We start from the raw sequence: 20,498 nt of genomic DNA on the forward strand, positions 1-20,498 counted from the left end.
TAGTCTGTGTATTTTTAAAATAAAAAAAATTTCTGCCAGGTACAGTGACTGACACCTATAATCCCAACACTTTTGGAGGCTGAGGTGGAAAGATCACTTGAGCCCAGGAGTTCAAAGTCAGCCTGGACAACATAGGGAGACCCCATCTCTATACAAAAATTTAAGATTAGAAGGGGATGGTGGTGCATGCCTGTTGTCCCAGCTACTCCTGAGGCTAAGGTGGGAAGGATTGCTTGAGATCAGGATGTCAAGGCTGCAATAAGCTATGATCACACCATCACTGCACTCCAGCATGGGCAACAGAGTAAGACCCTGTCTCAAAAATAAGAAAAAGCTTTTTGAAGTGTCATGTTTCTGATGGAAAATAGTTATAATAATATCATTTATTGAATACTCTTGTATGTGGGCCAATTATTATATTACATTCATATATAACATACTATAAATTATATTATGTTTATATATTACATAATCTATAATTATACTTATATTATAAAATTATCTCATTTCAACCTTATCACAGCTTTCGCAGTTGATATTATTATCATGATTTTATGGAGTAGAAAAGTAAGTTACAGAGAAGATGAGTAACTCGTTAACAAATGGCAAAGTTAGAACTTAAAACTATGTATTGGAAGACTATTTTCTGCTCTTTCTGTGACCACAAAAGTTTCATTTAAAAAAAAATTTTCCACCGGAAAATCATCCAGTAAACATATGTGAACTTTGACTTAAATATGTGTCTTAGACAAAGTATCTCACAATCTTCCCACAGTAATCAAGATCCTAAATTATTATATTATTGTCTTCATCCATTTAGGTTGTTTTTGCATCCTAATTAACACATTAAAATATATCAGATTGATGTGGAAACTGTTAACTCAGCTGCACCCCAAATTTTCCTCCTGTGGTGAAATTCTTTCACATTGTAATGAGTTTACTAGTGCCACTGCTTACCAATCTCATTCTCTATTACTCTCACACAGGCTATAAAAATCTTAGCAAGTTGTTGGGAAAAATTAATTCAAACATCTATATCATTGAAGTTAAGACAATGTTTCTATAAAAATCTGTCTCAATTTTTGAAATAAACTATGTGGAAATACACTTAATCTCAGTCTCCATAGATGTTTTTTTCACCATCAAAATGATCCTTCAGGTAATTTAGGTCAAAATCATGCAATAAAAAGTCAGATGATGGTTAAAATTTTTTTCTCAAACTGTTATAACCTTTTCATATCAAAAGTAACAACGAACAATTGTTTCCTACATTCACAGGTGAATGATTTTCTCTAATTTTTAAAACAAATGACCTAAAATGAATTCTTTCCAGAGAGCTATTTTATATTGTGTTTATTTCTCTAACTACATATATTCTTAATTCAAAGACTAAAAGGATTTTAAAATTTCTTAACAATAGGTCTCATTGTCTTAAGTTTTTTTGGTATGATTCTTCATAGAGGCAGATTTTTTTTCTTTCTCATTTCAATTTGACACTCCAGACTGTTCAATTTGTTGAAAGACAGAAGGCCTAAGAAACACATTAATCTGTTTTTCCAAAACTGTGGAGCTCCTACAGGCTCCTCTTAACATTTGCATAATAAAAAGTACATCTGTAGTGTTTCTGGGAAATAAAAATTTTTCCCAATTTAGCTATTAGGAAATCTTTTTCTACACTTTTCTTTACAAAAGAACTTAGTAACTGGGAGATCAAGCAAAGAAAATCCAATTATTACATAGTTTTCTCTATTCTTTTACTTACAATTGGTCCTTGAAGGACACCTTTTATCTTACATCTTGCTATAGAATTGTTTGTATAAATGCCTTATTTTCTTCCCCAGTAGATTATAACCAGTGATAAGCAGACGTATTTCTTCAAATGTTTGACTCTTCTTTAGGTCCTAACCAAATTTCTTAATGTAAGTATCTCTCAAAAAGGTCTTTTATGGGACTTTCAGCCCCATAAGACTTCAGACACAGTGTTAACAACAACAAAAAAATGGCTTTGGTCTTCATATGAAAACTGAAATTTGTCACTTATCCATTCTTTGAAGGTATCTATGATATATCATATTAATTGGTTCCAATTCTTCTCTCTCCTGGGATAGAATATAAGAAGTTTTACAATTCTCTCCCAGTATAAGTGAAACATATTTCCTCTGCCTTGTTGATATAAGACTTGTTTTCTGACATGCTTGCTTTGGCCAATGAAATGTTAATGGAGGCCTTCAATGTGCTTGCACAGTTTGATTTGCCTCTTTCATTCCTGCTGTTCACATGAGAGGAGCATGCTGCAGATAGTTGCTGTTCAAATGGGAATGAGAGAAATGTGGAATAAATTTGGATCCAACATGTAGGGTTGATTCGAGTTCAGCTGGTGCCAGCCAAGCACAACAGAACCCTAGCCAAATGTAGATTTATGAGCAAAACAAAATTAAATGCTTGTTATTGTAAGACACTGATGTTTGAGGGTAGTTTGTTACACAGCATTATTGCAGTAATGGCTGTCTATTACAGTGTCCGTGTCCCTTACCCCATTAGTTCTCCTATCTTTGTTGAAAAGCTTAAGTAAGTTAATACATTTCAGGCACTCAGTAAGTGTTGGTTGTTGTTACTCTGCTGTCTTATGAATATCAGCTATAAATTGAGAGATAAAGACCCCAACTGTCCAAAAACATTCTGCCCCCTACTCTGTCACAGTAGTGCCATCCACTCATACTTACAATATGGTATAGTAGATGGCACAGTTGATTTCAGAGACAAATGAATTTCATTACAAGAAAACTTGTTTCTAGTACAGAAAAAAATTTGAGACCAGCCTCATCTGCTGAGAAGTAGATTTCTTGAAATCACAGGCAAGCACGTTCTGTAGTGGAAACAGGAAGGTTAAAAGGTAGATCGTGGCCTAATTAATATGGCCTGATTAATTATTAATTCAGCTTTGAAAATCTATCTACAAAAACCAAAGAGTTAATTTCTACCCTAGCTGTGCACAAAGACTTAACTCCATACTATCGCAGCATTATTTTGGAAGTAAAAATGTTGGAAACAACATAAATGCACAGTAGGGAATTAATTAAGTAAATTTGGATATGGATATTCAATGGGATAGTATGAAGCCATATTACTTTGCTGTTATAGAAAAATATTAAATAATAGGGAAAGATGTCCACTATATGTTGCTTAAATGGAAAAAAATAGAATTACAAAATGATAATTGCTGTTTGATTCCATCTTTTAAGAAAATACGTACTTAACAATGTGAAAAGATAGTCAATCACACATATTTAATGGAAATGCAAATCAAAACCACATCAAGAACCATTTTCATGTATCAGATTGTGACAGACCCAGAGTTTGGTAACGTTGTTGGGTGAGATGCTGAGGAAAAAGACATGATCGTCCATTGCTCACGGTAACTGTAAATTAGCATAACTTGTATGGAAAATGACAGGGCAATAGCTATTGAAATTGCATACACGTATTTTTTGACTCAGCAATTTTAGATTCAAATTCTAGAATTTCAAATTTCAAATTCTACAAATATATCCCAAAATACACTTATTATGTGCAAAACACAAGGTGTCTTAGGTTGGTTGCATGCCCTCCAAATTCTATGTTGAAATCCTAAGCTACGCTACCTCAGAATGTGACCTTATTTGCAGATAAGATCTTTACAGAGGGAGTCAAGGTAAAACGAGGTCATTAGGGTGGATCCTAATCCATTATGACTGGTGTCCTTATAAATACAGGAAATCTGGACACAGAAACACAATCAGAGAAAGAAGACAATGTGAGAAGACAGACCTGAAAGATGGTCATCTATAAGCCAGGGAGAGAGACCTGGAACTAGATCCTTCTAGTTCTGAGACTTCTAGCCTCAGAACTGTGATATAATAAATGTCTGTGGTTAAAGCCACCTAGACTAAGGAACTTTGTTGGGACAGCCCTAGCCAACTAATACACATCACAGAATTCTCTCATCACAGAATTGTGAAAAGAGAAGATTGGAAGCAACCTAAATAACCATTAATGGAGAACTGGTTAAGTAAATTAAGGGTATAATGAATTTACGTGTGTGTGTCTGTACACATATATTCATTTGTTGAATACCATACATCATTTTAAAAAGAAAATGCTTTTTGAATTTATACAGAAATAGCTCCAAGACGGATAGTTAAATGAAAAACCAAGACACAGAACAATATGAAGTCTGGGCACAGTGGCTCAATCCTGTAACCCCAGCACTTTGGGAGGCCAAGGTGGGCGGATCACTTGAGGTCAGGAGTTCAAGACCAGCCTGGCCAACATGGTGAAACTGTTGTCTCTACTAAAAATACAAAAATTAGCTGGATATGGTGGTGGGGTGGGTGCCTATAGTCCCAGCTACTCAGGAGGCTGAGGCAAGGGAATAGCTTGAACCCAGGAGCCAGAGCCTGCAGTAAGCTGAGATGGTGTCACTCGCTGCACTCCAGCCTGGGCAACAGAGTGAGACTCTGCAAAAAAAAAAAAAGAATATTATACCATTTAGGTGTCAGGAGAAGAAAAATATACACACATAGTTATTTGAATCTACTTAGAATATCTCTGCAAAATCACAGAACATTGAAATCTCTGTGGAGAGGAACTGGACAGCTAAGGTTCTGAGAAAGGAAGATTTTTCACTTTCTAATCTTTTTACTTTTTGAATTTTGTACCATAAGACTGCACTACTTATTCAAGAATAATTTGTGTTTTGTGCATATGTATATACATCTAGTAGAGAAATTAACTGAAAAATTATAAACACATACACATAATCTTAGGGCAGTAACAGAAAAGGTTTTTACTCTTATCTCCTTTTTGCTTTAAGTATTACCTTTGCAGTTAGAAAATTTACTACATTTTTAAACATATTATACCATTCAAGGATAGGAACATAGAGACAATAAAAAGAGAATTGTCTTGTTTTGCTTTGCTTTTTAATCAACATGGTAGGAAGTACATTAATAGAAGGACCTTAGAGAGAAGCTTCCAGCTGAGAACCAGAAAACAAAAGCAATATTAAGTAATTTTCATGGTTATCTTAACTTCCACATACTAAGTCAAGGAGAATTACTTTCTTTCAACAGATGCAAATGCAACAGCCTATTTTAATTCACTAGCTTGAAATATAAAACTCATCATTCATTGGGATGCCATTAAAATAAAGCCTACATGTGTCTACTCTGAGATTCAGTCTTCAGTAATAGTCCACCACTATAATTGTGAATAATCAGGTGCCTTACCTTCATATGTAGACTATCATTAACTACATTATATCTGAAAGACTGTCTCTCAGAGGAGAGAAATGAAATTGATGATAGGTGTTTGAGCCCTTATCAGTTTATTAATAAACTAGCAAACCCCTGTGTATAATGGATAACACCATAGGGCTAACTGAGCTAAAGACAGCAATGATACTATTGTACTTGAAGCAAAACCACTCCTATAGGCATGCTCAAAGATAAACCATGAAAAAGAACGCCCTGAATAATGTGAATTGTAATGTTGACTTTGAAAAGATTTCATTTTTCTATAGGATAATCTGGGTCAGCAATAAACCTTTATAGATTTAATAGTATTAAAGGAAAGAAATTGCTTATACAAAAAGGCTGCGCATTTTCTATTCTCTTGATTTTACAAAGCAGACAACATATCATTCATAGCCTCATATTTATCTTTAATATGCGGCTATTCAAGAATGAGGTAGTTCCAATGGGTTTTTCATTTGCTGGGTTAAAAATAAAATCTTGTCAAACTCAGTGGAGAATTTACAGAGCACTGGATAAGATTGGTTTTGCATTACAGGTGGATTTAACATCCCAATTTTTTGAGTCAGATCCAAACACTTCTCAGTTTTTATTCTTCTCCCCATATAGCAGGTGGGATAAAATTCTTGGCTCTGCTTCAGAAGAGAAATAATACATTGGTATTTTGTGATGGGCCTTAAAGAGGAACACTGAGGTAAAATCATATCTCCATAATTTTCATCATTATGAAAAATGTTAAAGTATCTCAGTAGTGGATACTCCCAGAAATTACCTTGGGCAACAGGAAGAAGATATTCCTAAGTACCCACTGCTGACCCCTTTGACGATTTTAAAATATGAGTGCAACTTCTTTAACACTTCTCCCATGAGAAGTGGGGTCTATGTCCCCTCCCCTTGAATCTGGACTGGTCTTAGCAACCAGTAACCAAGAGAATGCAGTGAAAGCGATGCTACATAATCCTGAGGCTAAGTGAGAAAAGTCCATGCAGACTATTCTGTGTTTTCTTGGCATGCTCACACAGGGGGACAGCCAAGCACCATGTAACACATCCGATTACCCTGAGACCACCATGCTGGAAATGCCATGGTAGTCACATCCGCTGCAGCCATGTGAGTAAGCCATTCTCATGTGAGGATGCCCTGCCTAGTAAAGCTTCCAAATGACTGCAGCCCTGAATGACCCCTGACCCCATGGGAGATCCCAAATGAGAGCAGGTCAGACAAGCCCTTTCCTAATTCCTGACCCTCTAAACAGTGAGCAAAATAAAATGGTTATTTATTTTAAGCTACTTAATTTGGGTAATTTTTACATAGCCATAATAAACAATCCTAATCATAATAGAGATAATGTGTTATCCTATTAATGTCTCTAAAATCTAGGATCAGCAAACAACCTTTATTCCTTAAAAAGTAGCATCTTTCCAACCTGCTCTCATACTTCCAGGTTCTCAATATCACACTGATAGTCAAATCTAGAGTTTAGACTAAGCTAATAAAGATTGGCCTGAGATGCCAGTAACTTCAAGAACAATTGTTCGTCTCATTTACCATCCCATACAATGGATCATTCATGAAAGCTGAACAAATGCTACTTTAGCAGAAAATTGGCACAGAGAAACACGTTATTCAGGACACACTGAAGGGTCTGAGACTATTGACTACATAGAAACACTTCTCTTGAGCACAAACATTATACTCACGTCTTTTCTTATTCTTAAACATTTTTCATTCTCTGTATTATTCATGTGCAGGATAAAGTTTTGTTTTTTGTATTGTCACCAAAGCACAGCCATTTCTAAGGCTAGTAACACAGGACACATCTAAAGATGGCAGAGTTTATTATAAAACTTAGTGAATGGTCCACAGTTCATCCACATAACTGATTGTTGCAGGACATTTAAAGCCCGAAACTGAAATTTATTCTACATAAAAATGAGATGATTCAATAGATTCAATGAGCTTCAGTTCTCACTTGATTTGCCAATGAAGCCAAGAACTTCCTGAGATGGGTGAGCATTTTCAAATGATAAATGACAGAGCACCTTGACCACATCCATTTAGATAACCTCCACATGGCATTAGGATGAACTCAAGCAAAACAGACTGAATTTTGCAGTTCTGGGTCTGGTTCACTCATGACACTTGTCTTATCATAATGATAACTTCTCAAGCAGATAAGCAGGGGAGCCCTACCCGTACCTCAGCTAAGGAGTGATTTTAAGATTCTTTCCTGAGTTGTAATATTCTGTGTGAATAATGTGATGTTCTGTTGCAAAGAAAATTCAAATTTCTTCCTTACAGACATTTTAATGATTTTCAATCACCTAACCTCTTCCTAGATCACTTTCTCTATATATCAGGTGAAATTCAAGTCATTGCTTATAAGCAATTATTCAAAAGTATTCAAAAGAAGAAACCTAATAAAAATTATAAATTAGTTTTAGTAATTGGGAGCATTTAAATAAAGAGCCCTGTATGATATCAATTGCACGCCCCATACTCTCAGAACAGTTGACAGAAGGTGGGCATCCACTGTGTTTTCTTGACCAGCATCCACTCCCCTTTATTCTGGAAAATGAATCTTTATTTTCCTTGGGGAAACTTACCCTTTCCTCACTCTCAGGCCCTACATTTTGTGAGAGCTTTAGGCAGGGAAGATATAAGATCATTTTTGTATTTTTATAAAGTAAGTTGGTCTACATTGTGGAGAATGAGCTCTAGGGGCCCCGAGATGGAATCAGGAATATTAGTTGAGGAGACTGTTGCAGAAATCCCAGGATGTGATAATTATGTATCAACCAAGTTGTGGTAATGAAGATGGAGAGAAGAAATAGGCTGAAGGTTGGAATTACTGTAGATTGAGTTGTTGTGAACATTAAATGAGTTATTCCATGCATAATACACAGAATAATTCTGAAGCATAGCAAGAACTATATAAGTGGTTGATGGTATAGTCTCAATAAATATTTTAATAATCAACTAACATTCCCTTCAAAAACATAGATTCCAGGGGAAAATAAAAGACTCTCTTGACATAATTTATCTTGGTTATTTGCTTCTTAGTGCTGAAATGGAGAAAACTTACAAGCTATCTTCTGTTAAAAATATTATAATATTTCAACAAGAACTAAAAAAAAACCCGACAGAATAAAAAATAACTGTTAACAGGCCAGAATCAAACTGGGAAAAGCAGGATGCCAGAAGGCAAAATCTGAAGCACATGCTATTTAATATCCTTATTAATGATCTGAAGCACAAAATAAATTGTACATTATTCTTATTTGCAGAAAAACATAAATGGTGAAAAATATATCAAAAGTACAGAATAATCCAGAGACCTTGGAGAGACACACCAGTTTAAGTGTGATGATTTCAATTTACAAGAACATAAAACAATACACTTTGGGAAAAATACTATGAGGCACAGGCATAAACTGAGAATTCTTCTAAAGAGCAAAAAGGCTTAAGAGGATTTGGGGTGATGGTCTACAACAAATTCAGGAGAGCTTACAATGTGCTGCTAGTAGGAAAAAAAGGCAGGGAGGTAAATATTCTAGAAGAGGAGCAATATGAAATTACTGGTACTGAGAGAGCTGAATACTGCATGTGGTAATGGAAATTATTCCAAGTCACCTTATGATTTTCCCATTTCTGCTTTAGAGAAGTACCTAGTGAAAGCAGTATGGCAATTCTTTCAAAGAGCTAAAAACAGAAATGCCATTCAACCCAGCAATCCCATTACTGGGTATATAACCAAAGGAATATAAGCCATTGTACCATAAAAACATACGCACATGTTATGTTAATTGCAGCACTATTCACTGTAGTAAAGACATGGAATAAACCTAAATGCCCATCAATGGTAGACTGGATAAAGAAAATGTGATACATATATACACAGTGGAATCCTATGCAGCCATGAAAAAAGAACGAGATCATGTCCTTTGCAGGAACATGGATGGAGCTATAGGCCATCATCCTTAGCAAACTAATGCAGGAACAGAAAACCAAATACCACATGTTCTCAATTATAAGTGGGAGCTAAATGATGAGAACACGTGGACACAGAGAGGGAAACAACAGACAGTGGGGCCTACTTGAGGGTGGACGGTGGGAGGAGGGAGAGGATCAGAAAAAATAACTATTGGGTACTAAGTTTGGTACTCAGGTGACAAAATAATCTGTACAACAAACCCCCATGACACAGGTTTACCTATATAACAAACCAGCACATGTACCCCTGAACCTAAAATAAAAGTTAAAAAAAAGAAAGAAAAGTACCTAGCAATATTTCCCTCACTCTGAAAATGTACATCTTCCTCTTTATACTTCTGAAATAGCAAGGACATGTAAAAAATAAGCCTGGGAAAACATAAACCGAGTTTTTCTTTTTTTCACAGTGCAAGTCGGCTCCCAAGTAAAAATCGTCCTTTAAGGAATTTGGATGAACAATAATGCAACATTGTTGGAAGCTAGTTAGCTTCCCAAAAGACAATAGTTATTACAGACATCAGGTTTTGCAATAGTTATCTGTAAAGGAGCATCAAGGATAAACACATTGCCTTCATTAAATTACTCATTAAGCAAAAAATTATTGAGCAAAATGTAAATAATAAAGGCAGGTGGTGTGTAATATTTAGAGATACAAAAATGAGTGAGATAGCATTCTCTTGCATGAAACAGGCCCTTCAAATGAGCATTATAACCTGGCATGGTAAACACAGCAATGGACACGCGCACAGGGCAGGAACCCAGAATATGCGAGCTCTAACTCCAAGTGGTGGGAAAAGCAGCGCAGAGCAGAGATGGGAGATGCTCTAGGTAGTTTTAGAGGCTGGAGATCTAGACTAAGAAAGGTGAGAAGCGACACCAAATTTTAAAAATCACCTGGTTCTTAAGGAGTCACTGACAAGTGTTAAGTCAGGAAGGGTGAGAGTCAATTTGAGGTTTTATAAGGATCACACTGGCAGCCATTGTGGAGGCTGAATTTGAAAGAACAAGTTTGGAAAGAAATGGGACCTAAGAGTCCAGGTGAGCGATGCAGTAGGTCACATCTGGCTTTTTTTGCCTGGGCTGCATTCACAGGAGGCCTCATTTCTATGGAAAGAGCACACTGCATTGGCCCTGGGAAAGAACCTTTCTGCAGGGTCTACACGGTGCTGGCTGCATCCTTGGTTTAGAAAGAAATAGGTAGGAGATCCAAGTTAGGCTAATTAAAATCATACTTTCCCTCTCCCTGGAACTTAAGTCATGTGCCAAAAAACTAACAGACTGAAAGGGATGAAGCCACATTACCACTATGGCAGTGTCCTTAGGAGACCACACAGTTTTCTGCTACCGACATCCCCTGAACCCCCTTCTTGTGCTTCTGTATCCCTTCTTGCCCCTCCTGAGGCCTCAGCTTTTTCCTTGGATTCTGAGACTTCCCCCCAACCCCCTCAGTTTTTTCTTCTGGCTTAAGTTAGCCAAATCCCATTCTGTTACTTCCAACTACAGAAGTCAAACTAATAAAGAACTGAGAAATCCTTAGGAGATTAAATAAGTTTCTACAAACAAAATAAATACATATTTACTTAAAATATGTAAAATAAAGTTGTTTCTATATATTAAACTATTTTTTAAGTATACAATCATATTCATACATATAAGTTTTTCTAGAGCAATATGTACCAAACTGCAAATATTTAAAAGTGCTGGAACTGGTACAAAAAAAAAAAAGAGCAAGCATTTACAACTACAGTTGACCTCAACAACATGGGGGTTAGAAGCACAGACCCCTGCACAGTCAAAACTTCACTTATAACTTTTGATTCCTCCAAAATGTAACTACTAATGTCTTACTGTTGGCCAGAAGCCTTATCAATAACATAAACAGTGAACACATACTTTTTATATTATATACTGTTTTCTTACAATAAAATAAACTAGGGAAAAGAAAATGTTAAGAAAATCTTACAGAAGAGAAAATGTATTTACTATTCATTGAGTCAAAATGGATCATCATAAAGGTCTTCATCTCACGGTCTTCACATTGAGCCTGTAGAGGAGGATGGAGGGGAGGAGGGGCTGTCTTGCTATCTCAGGGGTGACAGAGGTAGAAGAAAATTCATGTTACAAGTGGACTCATGCAGTTCAAACCCATGTTGTTTGAGAGTCAAATGTACTACAAGTTAACTTTTTTAGACACAATCTCACTCTGTCGAGTCTCACTCTGTCGCCCAGGCTGGAGTGCAGTGGCGCCATCTCAGCTCACTGCAACCTCCGCCTCTTGGGTTTAAGTGATTCTCCTGCCTCAGCCTCCTGAGTAGCTGGCATTACAGGCACACGCCACCACATCTGGCTAATTTTTGTATTTTTGGTAGAGATGAGGTTTCACCATGTTGGTCAGGCTGGTCTCAAACTCCTGACCTCATGATCCCCCACTTCAGCCTCCAAAAGTGCTGAGATTACAGGCATGAGTCACCACGCCTGGCCCAAATTAACCTTTTAAGCTTAATTGCTAAATTTATGTTTTTAAGACACAAGTAATTTTACTTTCCAAAATATTGGGTTTCCCAAATTACTATTAGAAAATGTTTAAAGCTCTACTCCAAATCCCTTAAAACGTATTGAAGAGGCACTAAAAACTCAAGTCATGACATCAAGAGAACTATTGAACGGTAGCCTCCCCAGGCATTTTCCCTCAGGGAAAATGGGTAGAGTACTTAAAATAATTTTTTCCATTAGGTATAGCAATGAATCAATTTAAAATTATCTAGTGGCCGACATTGTAACACAGAGGAATAATGTTCTGGAAGTCTCACGTAAATTACTGACATCAGATATTTGAAAATGAATGACTATGAAATCTGCCCACAGGTAAGACACCGTGTCTGCAATTATTCTTTCAATTTCAACTAGGGAGACATGCTTTTAAAAGCTTAAAATGAAAGGGTTTTTTTTTTTAATTACATTGTCCATTGTATGTGTAATTGTACAATCATGGACACAGGGCCCTTCTCTTTCTCTAATAATTGGAGATTGTATAGTGAGGGCCACCCTCACCCAGGACTTAAGTACCAGCTAGATACAGAAAGTCAGGTCACACTCCTGCTCAACAATGTTTAAGGGTTTTCCATTTCTCTCGGGACAAGTACACACTCATATGTAGCTTTCAAGGACATCTGTCATCCTTTCCAATTTCATGCTGAGGTACTGACCAAAATATGCTCAGTCTCTTGCCCTTGGATCCCTTCCCGATGTATTCTTCCCCAACCGCTACCATTTCCATCTGTCTGTCTGTCCAAATCCAGCCAGTGCTTTAAAGATCACCTCCAAGTTTATCTCCTCTGTGACGATCACTGCAGACACGTAGACCACTCTGGTTTATTCCTCTTCCAAACTCCTCCTAAACTTACATTCATACCAGCCACTGGCAATCATCAAACATCATCTAGTACCATTACTTTCCTCGTTATCATGTTCACTACTATTTCCATGGCTAACACATTCATTCATCCATCAAATATTCCCTGAATTCCTACTATATGCAGACATGGTCCTTCGTACAGAGAATCCAACTACAAGCAAAGTGGATATGCATATACTCTAGTGGAGAGACTGTTCTTTTTATTGTTTAAATAATCATTCCACTGAGAATGAAATTGTTTTATCCATTAAGATAACTCTTGCTTTAAGTAATAGAAAAGCTTCACCTCAAATTGGCAAAAACAATGTGGACATTTGCCACCTCTCAAGGGAAGTCTGGTGGTAAGGTGACTCCACCTGCTTGCTGGTGTCTCAGAGCTGCCCTCCTCTTTCTGTAGGCTGCATAGGCAGGCATCAGCATGACTGCAGCTGTTCTAGGCAGCTCATCCTGATCAGCAGATGCAGAAATGGACTGTTTCCTTCTTAATCCTCTTCTTAACAGCAAGAAATGCCATCTCTAAAGTCACCTAGCACATATTCCCTTTTGTTTCATTGGCCCAAAGTGGGTTATGTGCTCACCTCATAACCAATCATTGTCAAGGGGATTTACGGTGAGATGGAAACAAAGTCATCCTCCCCTGAGTCATGTAGGAAGGAGCAGATATCAGAGCAAAATTCAGATTTGGTTATTACAGGAAAAGGTAGGGATGTATGATGAGCAGGCAACTAGCTGTGCCTGATGCAACTACCCAACAACCAACTAGGGGCAGTAAGGAGAAGAAATGCAATCTCATGAGAGTAACTACAAAGGAACTTACATAACAAAGGACCAGACTGGTGTACAATGGAGAGAAGTGGCACCTTTGCCAGATATTTAGGAGGTTAAGCTGCCAGGTCTCGACAACGAAGTGGACAGCACAGTGAGAAGGATGGCAGCATCAGAGGTGACCTCCAGCTTTCTGGCTTATATCTGCTTTGAATCAGTCAAATGATTGTTAGGACTATTTTCTGAGCTAGAAAAGTTTGGAAAGAGACTAAGTGTGGTAGGAAATTAAATCACAATCACAGTTTGGGGGGTGTGTGTGTCTGTGTGTGTGTGTGTTTTCCTTTGAGATCTCCAAGAAACAATGTCAATGTATGAGGCAGCTGGGTGTATGGTTCTGGAGCTACAGAAGCTATCTGGGCTGAACGTGCAAATTTGTGAAGTATCTGTTTATTGAAGCCATGGGAATGGATGAGACTTTCCAGATGAAGAAAGTAAAGACTGAGAAAAAGAGATAGCTCTGGACTGAGTCTTGCAAAACTCCAGTATTTAAAGACAAGAGAAAAAAAGATAGCTGAAAAGGGGGTGGAGACAGAGTTGCCAGAAGGTAGTAGATTGCAAACTAACTGGGGCAAGACTTTTATATACTCCATCTGCCCCTCCAGTAAGAGCTAGCACATGCTGTGCTCATTGCAAGCACTCCTAGCACATTTCTTAACTGGCCGCAATTACTCCTTTCATTTAAACTCCTTTAATAATCATCATAATTCATACCTTTAAAAAATACCATTATTACCAAATTGTAATATCTTTAACATACAATGTAGCACTTCATTTGATCCATATGGATTACAGCCGTGAGAACTGCACTTCTATATACTTCTGTCTGTTTCCCCAGCCAGATGGGAAACTCCTCATTGGCAATGACCAGCTCTTATATTCTCTTTGTTCTCAAGGTCATAGCACAGTATTTTGCCCACAGTAGTCCTTCAGTAGATACTTCTTAAAGGTGATTAAATTTATTCTGACATTTCCCGTATATTTATAATGTCCTTCCTTCCAGGCTATGGAATAGCCTTACTATTCTTGTATAGAGTTTACAGCCAGGCCTACCTTATGTTGCAATAAAAAGATCTAAGATGAGGAACCGTCTATTTCTAATCCAAACCCATCACATTTCCAAGGTCAAAATTGTCAAAAGGCATTTTTTACTTAACTGTGCCTTTGCCATTTAATCTGCAGCTACTCATTATTTTTCTAATAGAATGGTTAATAATTTACCAAGTACAAAAATGAAGATTGTGCCTTCGAAGAAACATGCCCCCTCCCTTTTTTAACCAGATAATTGCTAGTAACATTAGACTGCTGTCAATCAAGCAACGCCATTCTAATTTTATGCTCCTAAAATACATTAAGATTCATTTATTCTCTGTCCCTTTAATGGCCAACATTTCAAATTAATTTTAGAAACTCAATAGATAATGACTGTAGGCTGTCTCACTTTTAAGAAGCTGGGTCTTAAACTCAACCTGTGGTCATTCAACGGACATCTGTCCACCTTGGGATCTCCAGTAGAGACATGGCAAAAGCCATTGTCTTGTGTGCTTCTAGAATCATTTTAAGTAAAGGAGCAAATAAATGCCTATCTGTATAGGTAACATAAAAATATCACTGTATGAATTTTAAGGGAGAAATCCATTTCAGGAAAACAAAAGCATGGCATGGTCAATAATGAATAGAATTAGTGAACATCGATAGTTTTAAGTCTTACCGTGAAAACAGCCAAACCAGAAATTCCAGAATAATTCTCTCCAAGGCTATGAATAGTATTCTCCAAGGAATTTCACAGTACATCAATGACATTTTCAGTAGGAAAACACTCAGCTCACACTTTTACCATTTGTGAGGACCCAAAACAAAAGGGCTGGGTATGTTGTAAGGTGCTTTGGTACCAACCTGTATAATTTACCTGCTTTGTATCCTAAAGCTTTGTGTCTAACAGGTCATCAGTTAAACTGTCAATCAATCAATAACACCCATACTGAGAGCCTTCTGTAAGTGCATGTGGAGAGGAAGCAAAGCTGCAGCAGTGAGCTTTCCAATCTAGCGCCTTTCATTAAATTCTAAAGTCACTTGTCTTCTTTTCTGTATTAAAAGAAATGATTTCATGTCCAGTCCCTCCTTTAAAAAGTGACAGAACTCAACCATTCAATATTCATTAGTTCTTTTTGGCAACCTCATTTAGCTAATGGAAAATCAGGTACATTCATGTGCAATTATTAGATATTGAAAAATTATAAAATGTCCAACTTCTCTTTTTACAGCACACACATACTCCCAAGTTGTACTCTACAGTTATGAAATAAACACAAGCAGCTGCAACATCTCAATAGACCTTCATATAATTGGCAAAGTTTTCAATTTGCTGCATTTACGTGTAGCATGAAAAGCAGCCAGGGATTCAAACTTCTTTATTATTTTAACTCTGCTATACTTTTTCCTGCAAAGCTATATACCTAGTTCTCACAATTGCACCCAAACTAGGTGAAAGCTTAGGAGGGTGGGCAGAGGTGGGGAACTGTGTATCACCTCTACGCTGTGATGGTTAATTTCAGGTGTCAATTTAATGGATTAAGGAATACCCTGATAGCTGATAAAGCATTATTTTAGGTCATGTCTGTGACGGTGTTTCCAGAAGAGATTGGCATTTAAATCAGGGGACTGAGTAAATAAGAACCACTTTTCATCCAGTGTAGATGGGCATTATCCAATGTTGAGGGGCTTGTATGGAACCAAAAGGCAAAGGAAAGGTGAATTGGCATGCTCTCTCTCTCTCCCCACCTCTCTCTCTCTGGAGCTAAGACACCCTTCTTTTCTTGCTCGTGTACTTCAGAACTCCAGATTCTTAGTTCTTTGGAGTCTGGGACTGGCATCAGCGACCCCCCAGGTTCTCAGGCCTTTCAGCCTTGGACTCAGAGTTACTCCATCTGCTGAGCCACACTACCAGCTCTCCTGGCTTTCCAGTGTGTGTGGGACTTCTCAGTCTTCAGAATCATGTGAGCCAATCCCCCTAATAAGTACCCTCTCATTTATCTACCTACCAACCTACCTACCTATATCCTATAAGTTCTGTTTCTCTAGAGAGTTCTAACTAATATATAACTTTCTTGACATAGCCACAAAAGGCCAGTGACTGGGATAGAGGTCCACATTGGTGGGTGATGGCACCCACTCTGGAATCTCTGCGGTTACCTATGTAATTTAGAGCAATCTGCATCACGTGTCTTAGACTCAGTTTCTTTATCTGGAAGATGGAGATAACACTAAGACCAGGGCCGGGGCGAGGGTGAAGCAAGTAGGGCACTTGCCTCAGTAGCAAAATATAAGAGAGTGCCAAAAACTTAGTAGTCAAGATCGATAACATTGGCATGCAATATTTCTTTAAAAGTCAATTTGGTCATCTACAGCAACCTATTTTTGTAAAGAAAGCTTCATTGGAGCCAGGGCAAGTATTAGGGTAATGCAAATAACATAGAGCCATGCAAGTACAAGGTTGGATTCCGTCCTTAGTTAAAATGTTGATATTCTGTTTAGCATTACTCTCTTTTGCATTAATTTTGAGTTTTTAAGGTGTTGCATGAAAATAGTATTTATCTCCATGACTGAGTTTTTTGGTGCTCACTCACCTCAATCTAGCCCTGAGTCTGATGAGCACCTGGCGTTACCAGAAAGACTCGATGAAACAGTGCATCCAGATCTTGGCCCCTTGGTGTCTCCTCACTCCATATCCCCTCGGCGCCCCCCGGGCTGAGTGCACAGTGCCCATACACACTTCCAACCACATATACCCAGACTCTTTCTTTCTCTTCTTCAAAAATGCCAGGAATTTAATGCCTCCAGGGGGAACCCTCAACCACAGCAGACAGTAGCTGGTTAATCAATACCCCCATTCAATATATGAAGCTTTCTTCTAAAAGGCTGTTGACAAGCAGGAAAATAGCAGGACTAGGATGAGGCAAGCAAGGTGCTTACCTTCAGGGCAAAATTCAAGGACGTACCAAAACCTAGATCACAAAACATATAGTGTTTTAATTCAACATGTTCGTAAATAATAAGCCATCAAGCTTAAAAATAAGGTGAGCACCCACTTTGAACCCCAGAGTTGGTATGCAGATTGTTTTAAGTTGAAGACATTTGCGATTCAACAGATGCAGAAAGAAGCCTTATTGGAGCTTCCCTTATCTGACTAAAAGCAGAAACTTCTGGGAAATGAGGCTGCCATAAATTCCCTCTTCAGGTCAGCTTTTACTCCCAGGAAGGAGACCAAGAATAAACCTATGACAAATCCCTTCTTGGGGGAGTTTTACGGCAATGAAGAAAATGAAAAGACCACTCAAACCTGCATAAACAAGCATAGTATAAACTTTCTTCTCTCCCATTTATTTTTCTTTTTTTTTTTTTTTTTTTAATTGCATTTTAGGTTTTGGGGTACATGTGAAAAACATGCAAAGTTGTTGCATAGGTGCATTCATGGCAGTGTGATTTGCTGCAAGTCCCATTTATTTTTCTAGAAATCCATTTGTCTTTCCTAAAGACCCTCATCTGGTCCTCCCATAGAGGCCTTTTCTCCCTCCTCCCTTTTCCGTACTAAGTTAGATATGTAAATCTCTAACCTTAACCATTAATCATTTATCCAACTACTTCTTTTTAAAAGATCATGTGTGTATATGAATAAACCCTTCTTTCTTCTGTTAATCTGTCTTTTGTCAGTTTAATTCACAGGCCCACGGGTAATGAACCTCATAAGGTAGAGGAAAAGGTTTTCCTGCCCCAACATTAGAAATTATGATGGTTTGATTTGAGGAAGGTCTTAGGCTCCACGTCATTTCATCTCTATCTGAGGGTAGGGCTAGAAACATAAGAGTCTTGGAATTTAACAGAGGAAAAGGGTAGGGAGAAATAATGACAGGAAAAGTCCTGCGTAATGTGAAATGAACAGAAAGTTTCACCTTGCCAGGGACTCTCTTCATTTTGTATTTTCAATATCGTAACACTTTCCCCTAACAACAGATTCCTCATTACATATGAAAGTTACAGCTACGATGTTTTTTGCAAAGCAAACAATGAGACAAACATATTTGGCCCCAAACACATTTTTTTTCCCTTTAGCCAAAAACTACTTTTTACTTTCTTGTTAGGAGGAGAAAACAAATCCAACTATGTGAAGCAAAGAAAGGGTCTATATGCGTGTTTTAATTAATTTGTTTCTCCCATGCAACCTCGTTTTTAAAAGAAAGCCAAGTAGAATCTGTGAAGAGCACGTATGGTATGTAGGACTAGGTTGGTGCCTGTTGGAAGAGCTCTCTTTCTTGTTTATAGTCAATACTTTACAATGTAGTGAACCTAAACACAAGATTTTTCTCTCCATAATCTCACAGCGGCACAAGATTTTCAAATCTCTTGTCCTTGCCAGTTTTACCGCACTGCTTCACCGAGCCAAGTGCTCAGGAAAATGTGTACTCACTGCCAAGGGGATTGGAGAGGCTGTCTGGAACAGAGGTGAATGGTAACTGGAGTTTGTTTTGTATTTAGCTCCGAGGCTTCTATAAGAAGCAAGTTACCCTAAAACAAATAATCCTGGAAGGTTGGGAACACGAAACACATGTTTTTGCTCTGTCGGAAGTGCATGTTCCCTTCCCTTTTGATTCTGTGCTATTTCCTAGAAGAACCTATATTCACTTGAGTAGCATCTCAATGAGCCACTTCTGTTCAACATGGGACATAATCTTCCTCCCTCCTCCCTCTTGATTTTCACCATTGCTGCCTCTGTGATTATAACATACACTAGCCAGCATTTTTTTCCACCTCTACACATAGCCACCAGTCAAGCAGACATTAGCTTCATCCTATTTGCATCTAAAATCTAGAGACCCATTCCCAGAAGAGCCCATGCAGAAAATACTGATGAAAGTCAATAATAAGTAAGAGTAGTAGTGACAGCCCACTAAATTCAGCAATACTCTGGGTAACCTTCCCGGAAATAAATGCAAGCTGCAAGGCGGTGTTTTTTCTTCAAATGTATTTCAACATATTTTATTGAAACTACATGAACAGCTAAATAAGAAATTAAAAGATGAGCAAGATTTCTTTTTTTACCCTCAGCAAATATCATATCCTATTAAGCTACATTAGCTTAATGTGAAATGAATCCTATTTTAATCTAAATTAGATATCAAAAATACATACTTTTTCCTAAGGAGCTAGGAAATATCTTAGTCAAAGTGCTAACCACACCATGTAACACCCAATTAAGAGGATGTTGGGTAGTTAAAAATGCCTAAAAGTTCAACAAGCTTACCCAAGCATAAATGTTGCCTCAGAAGAATATATTAAACCATTCTACACACTTGAAATGCAAGCCATTCTAATGTAGTTTAAGTCAGTTGTGGAAAAAAACAATTGGAAGATTAGTCTTAAAAACAAGTGAGAAATTAGTGCTAGTACAATAAAATCTGCAATGGAAGAAATTGCCAGATTTTTTACAAAACTGTATGAACAGAGTCATAATGAAAAACTTGTGTCTGTTACTTAGCTCTTGTGCTTTCAAAAGTTGACTTTCCTTTCAACAGTCTCAAAGTCCCTTAGGAATATTTTCAAAATCTATTCAGAGATGGATTAACCAGATTGCTCCAGGAATGACACTTTCTGGTTAATTTAATTACCCAGAAATCTCTGTAAACCAGCCCTTATTACTGAAATTCTTCCTAGATTGCCTTTTTAGGGAGTATGTACAGGACTTCATCTTCTCTTGAGAATCTAACATGCTGGATGATTGAACATCATAACCTTTTGCTTCTGAAAATGAAGCAAAGGTTTGGTTAAATGGGTACAGAAATAAGGCCCTATCTGAAGACACAGGAGGAAGTATAGGCCATACTCATATCGCTTCTTCTCCCTTGCCCTATTGAGATATAAAAGCTTACCTAACTTAGTTGGGATCAGACTTTTAAAAAGGGTGGGGTAGGATGGTTTATTAG

This window comes from Aotus nancymaae, unplaced genomic scaffold, assembly GCF_030222135.1.
Source record: "Aotus nancymaae isolate 86718 unplaced genomic scaffold, 86718_ANA_hifiasm-v0.15.2.pri h1tg000067l, whole genome shotgun sequence".
Lineage (NCBI taxonomy): Eukaryota > Metazoa > Chordata > Mammalia > Primates > Aotidae > Aotus > Aotus nancymaae.